Source organism: Pleurodeles waltl, chromosome 1_1 (assembly GCF_031143425.1).
Source record: "Pleurodeles waltl isolate 20211129_DDA chromosome 1_1, aPleWal1.hap1.20221129, whole genome shotgun sequence".
Taxonomy (NCBI): domain Eukaryota; kingdom Metazoa; phylum Chordata; class Amphibia; order Caudata; family Salamandridae; genus Pleurodeles; species Pleurodeles waltl.
Window position 1 is genome coordinate 499,790,587 of NC_090436.1, and position 12,009 is coordinate 499,802,595.

Genomic DNA, 12,009 nt, shown 5'->3' on the forward strand with positions numbered 1-12,009 from the left:
CACCACCTATGCTGTGGTCCCTAAACCTACATGCCCTACCATATACTAGGGACTTATAGGTAGGTTAACTTAGCCAATTATAATTAGCCTAATTTGCATATCCATTTTACACAGAGCACTGGCCCTGGGACTGGTAAGCAGTACCCAGGGCACAGCCAAGAGTCAGTAACCACCAGTACCTATCCAGAAAGAGTGGGGGTGATCAGGCAAAAAAAAAGGACTTTCCTACATAGAGCAATTGGCGATGTGAATGACATTGGCCCTCATTCTGACCCCTGAGGTCTTTTGATCGTCAGGGTAAATGGGGTGGTATCACTGCCAACAGGCTGGTGCTGTATACCACAATATTATGAGCGTGGCAGATTGACCGCGACCAATATCTCCACTCAGACCGCCATGGCAGTATGAGCCGCTGGGCAGGAGATGTTCATTTCCGACCTAGCGGTCCACAGAAGTCCGCCGGCGGCATTATGAGCAGGCCTACCACCATGCTTTCCTCAGCGGTAGCACTGCCATGAAAACCATGAAAGTAGGGCTAAAGGTGACAGGGAATTCCTTCCCTGTCACCGGTAGACTGCTCCCCCTGCAAGCACTTGAACCATCCTTACTCACCCCCCACCCCCAATTCAAACACACACACCCACCCCCCTGATTCAAACACACACTCCCACCCCCATTCCAACATACACACCCAACCCCCATTCAAACACACACCCCCACTGATTCAAACACACGCAGTGACATCCCCGATTCAAACACACGCAGCCACGCATATACCCCCACCACCCACAGCCATACACGCACACAGCCACACTCACTCAGATCACCCACCCTACAGACACAGCGCCCCCCCACACCCTCCCCGCATACATGCACATAGACACATACATGCACATGCATACACCTATTCACCTACTCTTCCATACATGCATCCACTCACACTCATCCAGACGCGCATTCACTCATACATACTAACACAAATTCAGGCAAGCTTACACACTGACATACTCACACACATTCATACAGACATCCAAACAAGCACTCACTTCAACATTCATATACACATTCATACACACACATACAACCATGCATGCACCACAACATTCACAGATGCATTTACACACACACACACACACACACACATTCATACACATAGGCAGACACCACACACTCACACCCAACACCCCCACCATCCCAACCCCTCCCCTGTCAGATGCCTGACTTACCCTGTCCAGCAAGGAGGTCATCCGGCAGGGAACAGGAAGGGCCACTGCTACCACCAGCAGAGCCCCGCCAGCAGGACACCGCCAGGCTGTACTAATGGCCAAAATATGGCTGATAGAGTCCTTCTGGTGGGGCGGGGTGTTGCAGGTAGTAGTACCGCCAAGGCGCCTCAGCCGCCAGCATGGCTACTGCTTGATTTCTGCCCTTATTGTGGCAGAAATCCTGCAGTATCCATAATATGGCGTTCTGGTGCCCGGGGCATAGGCGGTGTATGTAAGATACCGCCGATGTCATAATGAGGGCCTATGTATTTTATTTACGTTTTTGGTTTGGAGTTCTGTAGATATATCTGAATGCCATAAAGTAAATTTTCACACAAATATTTAAAAAATTCGATGTAAAAAATGCTTAAGACAATAATGACAATTCACAAGTAATGCAATTGTGAAAGAAACACCTCAGTGTGTTCTTTCCCAACAATGTGCATTTTTGTAAACTGCTCTAAATTGTGATTCAAAAGCACTGATCTCGCCATCCCCAGTTATTTTTTATGTTGCTTGAGTGAATGTAGATACTCCCAGCTGGGAGGAGTGACATGACATTTCACTTGGCAGATTTAAGGGGGTCACTGACCTTTCACAGCCCCTAAGGCAGTGGGAGGGAGTACTTTGATAAACCTTATAATGAAATCACGACAATGAATAACCCCTTTCTTAAAACTGTGGAATAGCAATCACATTGCAGCACAGAGGCTAAAAGGATGGTCACATTCCAGAAAATCACGTTCCCCTACATGGACGTGCCTCAAAAAAGTCATTTGAAAAAAAAGGCATGCAGCTCCTTTTAAGGTGTGCATAGATGTAAATATAGCACAGTATGTATCAGTATTGCCTGTACAGAGATATGTGTGGATAGACATATCCTCATTTACACACTGTAGACATATATGTGTCTAAAAACATGTATGTGAATGGGAGAGACTGCTTTGAAAGGCGAAGTACAAAGAAACAAAACGGCTGACCCGAAGATGACCTGCCGCTTGACACATCAGAATTTCCATTGTTGGGGCTGATAAATTTAAACTGATAAGTCACGATGATTAAAGGCTGGTTTCCAGCCGACATTTAGTGTGTCCTCGAACAGACAACTGTGCAGTGGGAGGGAGCGCTTTGGTAAACTGTGTTACAAAATCAGGCCAATGGTTAAACCCTTTCTTAAAACTGTGGAATGGCCGGTGAACCTGTGCTGCCTTACCTCCCTGGCACTTTCACCTGCCACAAGATGAAACCAGGGTTTCCTGACTTTCTGTGCTGCTCTATACAGGCCATGGCACTCCAGACAGGACCCAGATGTGTGATCCCGGAAGCCGTTGCTGCAGGATGTCATAGGCGTGGTCTACAAGCCTGCAATGAGGCAGCCACATTGGAAGAGGTCTAAACCTTGAAAGAAAACACAATAGTCTGTGATTAATATAACAAATAAAATATAATTAAAGCACTTGAGGGAAGTGCTTGTTTAAAATTAAGGTTTGTGGTTAGAGTCGCACCACCTGTGAAGACAAAAATTAATAACTGCACTCTTTCAAAGGGGTGAGAGCTGATGTGAAAACCGCATTGGCACCCCAGAACAAACATGGTCCTTTATTTGACTTTACAGTTAACACTGCAATCTGACCATTGATTTCTACTGGGACCGCCTCACTGAGTGGGAAGTACTTGTTGAAAACTGCAGCCCTGTGAGGTGGGTGCCACTCCAAGTGTGAAGTGCTTGTTAAGAATTTCAACCCAAAAAGATAAAACAACAATGTAAAGTAGAAAAATCACTAGCTCTCATAAACATGCACCCACAGTGTAAAGGAAGCAGGCAAGAAAAGAAAAAAATAGTCTCTGTAAACTACAGATAAACACCTATGGCCAGATTTACAGGGCCTTTGTGCCTCCTTGCTCCACACTAGCATCATTTTTATTTACACTAATGTGACATTTAGGAGGCCATTCCCCCACAACATATTTACAAAGTGGCGCGATGCATGCATTGTGCCACTTTGTAAGCCCTTGTGCTACTTATGGCTGCAAAAAATGGCACAATGAAATGTACAAGATTTCACTGCAACATGTTGTCCATCATTTGTAATGCCTACACGGCACAGGTGTTAAAGTGATGTGCCCATAGTAACCTATGGGCCTCCCTAGTGACATTATTTATGGTGCTAATCCAGCAAAGCACCACAATAGAATCATGAATTATGACGCTATTGTGAAAATTACCACTATGGTGTGCTGTATTGTAAATATGTGGGGCTGAGGCAATGCAAGAAAAGTAGCACATTGGGACTTATGCAACACTTTTTTGTAAATCTTGCCCCCAAAGTGCAAGACTATAGCACTTGGCCAGTGCGCCTCAGCTGAGAAGGGAACTGAGTTATTGGCTGTGTGAACAAGTTAGGAGTCAGGAATGAAGAGTCACACTAGAGTCAACCTATGGCAAGCAGCCATAGGTTGATTCTAGTGAAAACAGCAGGTCTGGCAGACAGAGCATGAATGCTGTCTGGACTCGACCTAAAAAAGTGTATGGGGAAATACAGAAATACCTAGAAATCAGAGCTCAATTTAAAAACAATTACAAAACATTGCACTTCCTAGGTACTAGCATGGTTCTCCATTGACTTTTAAAAAAATATAGTGAAACATATAAATTAATTTCTCTACATATTAGCACTTTAATAAAGTGATAATAGGTTTGGAATAATAATAAAACCTACTTGTTAGACTTTTCATCCTTGGCGTGGTCTCCCTTAACGTTTTGCCTCTGTTTCCCATGTTGTTGATGTGTGCTGGACTCTGTTTTTGCTGTTTTTGTTACTCTGGGCACTTTACCACTGCTCACCAGTGCTAAAGTGCAAGGGCTCCTTTACAAAATGTGTATGTAATTGGCTTATCTATGATTGGCATATTTGATTTACTAGTAGCAGTAGTAGTCCAACAAGGTTTATGCAGTCATAAAAAACCCATCAAAGCAAAAGAATACTCCATATAAATACAAATTACAAAATAAAGAGATTAAAAATAGATCATGTATAATAAAATGTAAAAAAAATGCCTTCCATTATTAAGAATAAAACCAGTAAAAGATCTCTCAGTGCATACCCTGAGACATACATAGTACAAGTTACAATGTTTTTAAGAGACGAGTCCGCGTATGCCATGCTGCGACAAGGAACTTGCTAACTGCGTGGATCAAAATAACAGAAGTGTCACTCTTTAAAATCCTAAGGGCAATAGCAAATTGTTTAAAACCCAACATCTGACATACTGGACGGATCCACTTATGTCGGGGAGCGACATACACTGGACAGAAGAACATAAAATGTTCAATTGTTTCCAGAGCAGAATTGCAACATGGATATAATTTGGACACCGACGGTGTCCCCCAACTGCCAGCAAAAGACAACAGCGGTAGACACCCATAACGGAAACGAGCATACAAGCTCTTTCTCAAAGAATCAGGGATAAGATCTAAATAGGGCTCATACTGAGGATACCATTTAAAATCAAGAAATGCATTGGTCAATCATTCATGTGTTGTACCAGGATATTGTTGTTCCTAACGTAAGACCAATAAGCTATTTTCAAAGGCAATTTATGAGCCTTCCCTAAATCCTGTGGTTTCTCCCAGTAATTCCCAAGCCCCAGAGTGTGAAACCAGCTTGACACATGCTTAAACCATGGAATAGAGGCTACATTAGGTCTTTTAAAAGATCAAGAAGAAAGTCCCTATAAATCACAAGCTGGGGAGTCGTCCAAATTCTTACCCAGAGAAGTAGCAGTCTTAAGGCTATCGTATCAGAGATACGGTTAAAACCAAGATCCAGAAAAATGGGAATCAGGGGGGTACCACCTGGGCACATAAGTAGTGCTCTGGCAAAGTTGTTCTCACCCACAGACAGTTTTGTGGTTTTACAAAAGTCCCATACCTTAGTGACATAGGGAGCATCATTTTGTGCTTTAGCTAGATAAATATTTATTGCCGGAGAAACGGCCTTCGTAACAATGCTTTTATAGAAATGCAAAATAGCCCCAGATCTGTGCTGAAGATGAGACATACTCTTGTTAATCTGTTCTTCCCAGTGCAATTTGTTGGAAATTCTCTCCCCCAAATAATCTATTGAACTAACTTTCCCCAAAGGAGCCCCGGATAAAGGGATAGTCCATCTTCTAACTGGTCCTGGGCTGCACACCATAAGTTTAGTTTTACTGGCATTCAATTCCAGGCCATAATCAGAACAAAAAGTTATAAACTTATCGACAAGAGTCTGAAGGCCCATTGGGGTCTCACAAATGAGGAGAGAATCATACGCAAAAAGCAAAATGGGAATCTTTTGTGCATTTAGGGAGGGGGCATCATTTTGACAAGAAGATACAGATTTTACCACCTCATTAATGTATAGAGTAAATAAGGTTGGTGCCAGAACACATCCCTGATGAACCCCTGATGAATGGCGATATGGTCTGTCAATTCTCCCTGGTTACCCCACCTCACCTGAGCATAAGTGCCCTTGTGTAACCACTGTAGGAGATGGATTATATTCGGTGGAGTGCTGATTTTATATAAGACATCCCATAATTTCCCTCTAGATACCGTATCAAACGTGGAGCGAAGGTCCACGAAGACAACATACAAATTTTGTTTAGCAAGTGTTACATATTTCCAATATAACAATGCCAGTCTGAAAACCTGGTCCTCGGTACTAGTTTTAGGGCTAAAATCCACCTGAAGTGAGGAAATCACAGGGTGGGTATCAACCCAATCTAGGAGCCTATTCAAAAGTTGTTTGGCAAAAATGTTTTGGAGGTTACCAATGAGGCTAATGGGTCTGTAATTAACAGGGGAACTCACCACTCCCTTTTTGTATATAGGGATTACTTCAGCCCCTTTTCAGGTGCTGGGTATTGGGCCTCCAGCTGCTATTGCGTTAGATATCATGTTTATATAACTGGACCAGATCACAGGCTCAGACTTATATAAGTCACCCGGTATCTTATCTGGATCTGGGGCTTTAGAAGTTTTAAGGGAATTAATTGCGGCGAGTGTTTCCTCCAAGGTAAAGGCAATATAGTCATTTTGATTACACACATCCGTTCTCAGGTCACCAGAAAGTAAACACACTGCAGCCAATTGCTGAAAATGAGAGTCATAGGTTGAGAGGTTACAGGGCAGGGCATGAAGATTAGAAAAATGATCTACCCAACTCTCAGATTGAATGTGAGAACAAATAGTGTTCTTACCCTCTCTATGTCTCCCTGACAATAGTTCTCAGAAAGACATATTGTTATTGTGTCTGGCAGTGTCCAACAGATTCTGCCATATTGACTCATCCCAGCTTTTCTTTGCCTGTGCTATAGCTTTATTACAGGCTAATCTGGCTGTTCCAATCGCCCACTGAGAACAGGACACAATAGCTAGCTTTAACGCAATTTTCGCCTTTGAGCAATCCTTATTGAACCACCCTCTAGTTTTATATGGGTGGTCGAATTGCTTAGTAGAAATGCCCTTATAGAAAATATTCTATAGTTTGTGTGTCATTGTCTCATGGATGTTAAGGATTGGTATATTGGCACTCTCCTGTCCCTCATAATTGGCCATAACATCAATAAACAATTTATAAATCTCCCTAATCTTGTATGGATTAGACAACACTTTTGGCCAGCTGACACGAATGTGACTGCTATCCAAAAGTGGCTCCGGGACAATAGTGTGATCGATGTTCAATGACCTCCTAAATTCAACACTGTGTAAAGTGAGGAGCAGGAAGTTATGGTCACTGACATGGCGAAAGTCCACCTTCATATCCTTCAGCATTGGCCATAGCCTAACATCCAATAAAAAATAGTCGATAACACTAGACGACTGACCTTGTTTAAAAGTGGGAGCAATATTTGGGTCAGAGAGCGTACGACCATTACAAGCCCTAGGACCATACTTGAGGCACAGTGAATTCAACTGTAGAGCAGTGCAGGAGCAACTACAGAAGTGCTCATTCACCAAATCTGGGATACCCCAGTGTTCATCCTCTTCGACGGTTAAGTCATTACTTAGATATGAGGGTTCAAATGTGCAATTCCTGTCTCCTGCAACCACTACATAGGTATCAGGAGACTGAGTATCTACATATTCAAACAACTGGGTCAAAGTCTGAGGCTCCAGTCCCCGCGATACTGATCTTGCATATGTACTAATTATAATTACCTTAAAACCTCTATTAAATACAAGCTGTACCCCTAGTAGGTCAGAGGAATCTATTTTTAATACAAAATGTTCACACTGCAGCCTCTTACTAAGCAGTATCAATAGACCTCCCTTGGCACGACCAGTATCACCGTCTGCCGGTTGGGATCTACTGGTATGATAGAAAACCACCTAGGAACACTGGATCCACAGCCCAAGTCTCCTGAAATAAACATATATCCTGTTTGTTTATATAATTAACCCATTCAGGCTCCAGTAGTTTCCTGCCCATCCCAGCCAAATTCCAGGACATAATAAAAGGTTTGGCACTGTTTCCCAGGTCTCTAGGCTCAGGGCACTGAGTTTTCCCACAATCAACAAACTCATCAAGTGCCCCAGTCCTGCCCGCAGATCCCAGAGCGGGAGTTGTTGAATTGGGATCACAGGTTAGTCAATCAACATCTGATATTAAATGCGAATTGTTTGCTGCCAACGCCAAGGCACCCTTGTGACTAGTATCAGACTTCCCACCAGTTAAATCTCCGCAGTTTATAGACAAACTAGCGGAAGGCAGAGAGGACTTAAGTCTAATCTCAACCCCACTAGGCTTCCTAAGTTAGCAGGTGTGCAGTTCAAAGTTAATAAGATTCTCCACTAAGAGCCTGTCCGCAAAACAAATAGAAATATAATCAAATTTAGAGCCAGACTGACAATGTCTACCCACCTCTAAAATTTGGGCTCGAATAGCAGAAAGACAATTTCGCTGGCCTCTCTACCAGTAAATAACCTTATTTAACAAGGAATAATGAGTTTCCCCGGGGGCAGCTCAGGTACTTCAACCATAAATAAGGTACCTCCTTTATTCCCAAGTGCTCGGCCCTGTCTCTTAGGTGCTAGCCATCTTGTCCCACCCTCATGTGGGATACCGTCAGGTGGCTCAGTACAATAAGTTGGAGAGGTGGCTACTCCAGCCAACATCCGAGGACCAACCAACCCCCCAGAGTCTCCAGTATAATCAACAGATTTAATTTTACCAGATCTATCATACCCGGTTAAGTTCTAACCCTTGGTACCAATGCACTTGCGCCTAGTGGCCTCAAGAGGGGCCCGTGGTCCTTCAGTATGGGAAACAGATGGAGATATGGGAAGGGGAGTGGAACCAGGCTGTGACTGTTGGTTACCTACTAAAGTACTAGGTTCAGATGAAGATAGAAGAGTAGGTGTGCCCCCCAAAACAGGAAGGGGCACATCCAAACTTGGCCGAAAACACCTGCAACCACACAACAGCCCAGGGTCTCTCATTAGCTTGTTCGTCAATGTCAACACCAAATTCTTCACTTCATCCAACTTAAGGTAAACAGAGGACAAATCAAGATTGCCACACAACATCAGCGGTCTGTCCATACCCAAAGGTGGATTGGTCGCAACTTCAACGTCGGCAGATGTCCCAGTGCATGCATGAGTTGCAGTGCTGCAAGGTCCTTCTTCCTCCCCCAGAGGCCCATACCGGTTGAAACACGGGATATTAGGCATCACCAAAACCTCAGGGCTTAAGGGAGGGCATGGGGACTCATCCCCCACAGGAAGGTCACCTATGGTGCAAGGTACAGAAACCAACCCACTGCACAGCACCGGGGATGAATCCGGCCTTGATACTTGGAATATAGGATTTAATTAAACCTCCCTGGATGGATTGGGGTGCAACTGCTTCCTCTTAAATATATCTGGAATTTTTATAGCAGGGGGACCTTGTTTTAGAGGAGGTAGGTTTGAATTATTCCTTAAGATAGCCTCCACTTCTTCAATTAAGGTACCTATGTCTTCTAATGAGTGACTTCCTTTAGTACTCATTTTGTTTTTAGATTGTTTCCTTGTTTTTTTTGGACCACTAGTATGAGCAGAGATATCCACGGCTTTGCATTTCCCAATCTCTAGGTACAGAATGATAAACAACAGAAAATATGCAGAACAAATTAATCAAACCTCAGGGCAATCCTGGCATAAGAACTTACTTCTCTGGAGACAAATAGTATTGCCCAGCCTCTGTCAGGCGATGACGGGCGAAGACAGGCCCGTCTTGGCCCGGTCTTTCTACGGGCACACCCTGTGCGCATCCCACACCGCAGAAGACTGAAAGCGCTTTCAGCGTGCGGTGTCACCAAGGAGCCTGGGGGATGTAGTCCCACCCCAGGTTCAGGGTCCCAGTTCAGTAATCGGCAGCGAGTCCCGCGCCGCAGAAGCCTGGAAGCGCTTTAAGCGTGCAATGTCACCAAGAGGCCTGGGGGATGTAGTCCCACCCCAGGTTTGGGCCCCAGTTCAGTACTAGGCAGCGCATCCCACGCCGCGGAAGCCTGGATGCCCTTTAAGTGCCCACTGTCAACAAGGAGCCTGGGGGATGTAGTCCCACCTCAAATACAGGGCTCCAGTTCAGTTCCCCTAGTAAATCCCTAGGAAAGTGCACTAGAGGTGCCCAGGGCCTATAAATCAAATGCTACTAGTGGGTCTGCAGCACTGGTTGTGCCACCCACATGAGTAGCCCTGTAATCATGTCTCAGACCTGCCACTGCAGTGTCTGTGTGTGCAGTTTTTAAACTGTAAATTCGACTTGGCAAGTGTACCCACTTGTTAGGCCTAAACCTTCCCTTTTCTTACATGTAAGGCACCCCTAAGGTAGGCCTTAGGTAGCCCCAAGGGCAGGGTGCAGTGTATGGTTAAGGTAGGACATATAGGTGGTCATTACAACTCTGGCGGTCGGTGCTAAAGCGTCGGTAAAACCGCCAACAGACCGGCGGGAAAAAAAATGGAATCACGACTGTGGCGGAAACCGCCAACAAAGACAGCCACTTTAACACTCCGACCGCCACGGCGGTACAGACAAACAGCGCAGCGGTTACCGCCAACAGACAGGCGGGAGTCAAAGTACCGCCCACAGTATCACAACAGTCCAATCCACCACCTTTTCCGGGGCGGATTCACCGCGGATAAAAACACGGTGGAAACAGGCATTTCGAAGGGAAAACGCTCACCTCTACACACCCCACGAGGAACGAGGACACCATGGACCCGGAACTCCAAATCCTCCCAGCTATAGTCTACCTGCTCCTCTACCAGGAGCACGTACGCCGGCGCAGAAGACAACGGTGAGTACTGCACCTACGACACAGGAAAGGGGGAGGGAAAAACAGTGACACACACACGCAACACCCCTACCATCACCCACTACAACACACACACTAATACATATCTATACATCACAGTTACACCCCCCAGACCCCCCCGGAAGAATGCAAAGACAAAAGGAAATGACTGTAACCATTGAAATATATTGAAATACAGCAATCAAAAATATATACACACTAAAAACTATTATATACACCAAATTCAGAAGTCCAGGCATTGTACCAGGCATTGTCCGTTGACCACTGGGCCCAAAAAACATGGGCAAAGCCCACACCGGATACCTGACCTCAACGGAGAGAACACTGCAGGGGCATCAGAATGCAAAACTACAGGCACCACAGGGGGAAGGGAAGGGGGCACCTCAGCCGGATGAGTGCACCACGCCAGATCCACGAGGGGGCTCCATGCCCACTGTTCCATCCTGGGGAGTGCAAAGCCACAGTCTCTCAAGTCTCTACAGTGGGTGGGTTGCCCACTGTTCCATCCTGGGGAGTGCAAAGCCACAGTCTCTCAAGTCTCTACAGTGGGTGGGTTGCCCACTGTTCCATCCTGGGGAGTGCAAAGCCACAGTCTCTCAAGTCTCTACAGTGGGTGGGTTTCCCACTGTTCCATCCTGGGGAGTGCAAAGCCACAGTCTCTCAATTGGATAACAGTCTCCACTGGTTCTGGGGGGGGCCTGGTGCCCAGAGTGCATCGTGCAGCCCTGTCCGACACAGATGCGGCACTGCCCCTGCCACTCATGGGCCATCGGTGCGTGAGATGGTGGTCCCCTGTTCAGCGGTGCTTGAGATGGCGGTCCCCTGTTCAGCGGTGCTCGGGATAGCCGTGCCCTGTTCAGTGGTGCTTGAGATGGCGGTCCCCTGTTCAGCAGTGCTTGGGATAGCCGTGCCCTGTTCAGTGGTGCTTGAGATGGCGGTCCCCTGTTCAGCGGTGCTGGCCATGCCGGGGTGCTCATGTGCCATCTGGCTTGGGCCTGGCGGGGCCCTCCTGGCCACCTGTCCTGTGGGTGCCGGGGCCCTCCTGGGCAGCTGTGCTGGGGCTTTTGGTGGCCTCCTGGCCAGTTGGGATGGGGCTTGCGGGGCCCTCCTGGCCAGCTGGGCTGATGGTGGTGTTGTCGGGCGTGCTGCCCTTCCCAGCCTTTTCTGCTCTCCTGTGGCCCTTCCCCACCTTGGCCGGTGTCCCAGCTGCCTCTACACTCCCGCCGGGAGCCCTGGTAGGGGTTTTTGTCCCTAGTGCCTTGACCCTCTGCCGCCGTGCACTGTCAATTTTTGGATGTTTCTGAGGAGAGGGGGCTGGCTGTGCTGTGGCGCCGAACCAGACTGGCTGCCCTGGTGGGCGGTGCACTCCAGTGTCCATATACGACATACACCACCGGGCCCG